At 34.8% G+C, this 2,045-nt stretch overlaps 1 protein-coding gene across 15 annotated transcripts in view; it reads right to left on the minus strand.

The window, feature by feature from the left end:
- Window positions 1-2,045, minus strand: part of APC (APC regulator of WNT signaling pathway) — a 153,420-nt gene that overhangs the window by 67,260 nt on the left and 84,115 nt on the right. The gene's annotated exons all lie outside the window — the stretch shown is intronic.

Genomic DNA, 2,045 nt, shown 5'->3' on the forward strand with positions numbered 1-2,045 from the left:
AAAAAAAAAAAAAAAAAAACAACCACTGAACATGACACAGTGTGTTGCAATAATGTGGTTTAGATCTGATGTTTTCAGTAATGTTTAATATTTTGATAAGTAGATATTTCCACATGAAAGTGTTCATTAACTTGGCTTCCCAATAAAAATGGAAAATCTGTCAAATTAAAAAATAGTTATAAAACACAAGCAGAGTTTAAATTTGCTAATGTTGTCAATGGTTCCTAATGTCTTATAAATCATATTAAATAAATGTGATAATTTAATAAGTTAGTAGACAATAATTAACTTGACAACTGATCTTCATTTCAGGTAATAACTAAATACTCTTGAGTTGTCTTATACATCTAAGCCCTTTCCTGAACCTGACTTCATGCAGACAGTTGGATTCTAGATTTTGTATATTCTCTAATTACCAAAGTTAATGGTAAGTAAAACTACACTTTGGTATTTTTCTTTATAAAAGTTATAGTCCCAACAAATCCTCCAAAATTCGTAATCCTCATATGCTAACAATTCTCCAATAACTGTTCTCTCACTATCTGTGCTCCTTAATTCCCAGGAGTACTGTTAAGTATTAATATGTTAAGGGCACTGTCAGAAAAAGGGATCCTTTCTCTCTCTCTCAAAACCCTAAATGATTTTTCTAGGGGAGTGAGCATTTAAATTCCCAGTTCCATCTCCTGTCAGCCAATGTCCATTCAGGAAACCTCGCTAGCTAAATGTTTTCAAAAAGGTTTTCTCTCTTTCAACTTTTACCTTTTTGTCTATTGTGGGCTCTCAAAGTAGTATTAGAAAATGAAAAATCTAAGCTAAGAGAGTAAGTTATATTTTAATTAGCCTATTTTCCTTTAAAAAATTACATGAAGTATTTACGGACAATAATTAAAATACATAGTCTTGAGATTATAAATATATTTTTTCTTTTTTGTCAAAAAGATAGAGTAGGAAGTCAAATTGCCTCTATTTGCAGACAACATGATTGTATATTTAGAAGACCCCATCACCTCAGCTCAAAATCTCCTTAAGCTGATGAGCAACTTCAGCAAAGTCTCAGGATACAAAATCAATGTGCAAAATTCACAAGCATTCCTATACACCAATAACAGTCTAACAGCCAAATCATGAGTGAACTCCCATTCACAACTGCTACAAAGAGAATAAAATACCTAGGAATACAACTAACAAAGGATGTAAAGGACCTCTTCAAGGAGAACTACAAAACACTGCTCAAGGAAATAAGAGAGGACACAAACAGATGGAAAAACATTCCATGATCATGGTTAGGAAGAATCAATATTGTGAAAATGGCCATACTGCCCAAAGTAATTTATAGATTCAACACTATCTCCATCGGGCTAATATTGACCTTCACAGAACTGGAAAAAATGACCTTAAACTTCATATGGAACCAAAAGAGAGCCTGCATAGCCAAGACAATCCTAAGCAAAAAGAACAAAGATGGAGGCATCAGCTACCGGACTTCAAACTATACTCCAAGGCTACAGTAATCAAAACAGCATGGTACTGATACCAAAACAGACATATAGACCAATGGAACAGAACAGAGGCGTCGGAAGCCACACATCTACAACCATCTGATCTTTGACAAACCTGACAAAAACAAGCAATGGGGAAAGGATTCCCTGTTTAATAAATGGTGTGGGGAAAGTTGGCTAGCCATGTGCAGAAAGCAGAAATTGGACCCCTTCCTGACACCTCACACTAAAATTAACTCCAGATTGACTAAGGACTTAAACGTAAGACCTAATACCTTAAAGACTCTAGAAGAAAACCTAGGCAAAACCATTCAGGACATAGGCACAAGCAAGGACTTCATGACTAAAACACCAAAAGCATTGGCAACAAAAGCCAAATTAAACTGGGATCTAATTAAACTCCAGAGGTTCTGTACAGCGGAAGAAACAATCATTAGTGAACCGACAACCAACAGAATGGGAAAAAAGCTTGCAATCTACCCACCTGACAAAGGGCTAATATCCAGAATCTACAAAAACAGAACTAAAACAGATTTACAAGAATAT

The sequence above is a fragment of the Cebus imitator genome, unplaced genomic scaffold (assembly GCF_001604975.1).
Source record: "Cebus imitator isolate Cc_AM_T3 unplaced genomic scaffold, Cebus_imitator-1.0 Scaffold46, whole genome shotgun sequence".
NCBI lineage: Eukaryota > Metazoa > Chordata > Mammalia > Primates > Cebidae > Cebus > Cebus imitator.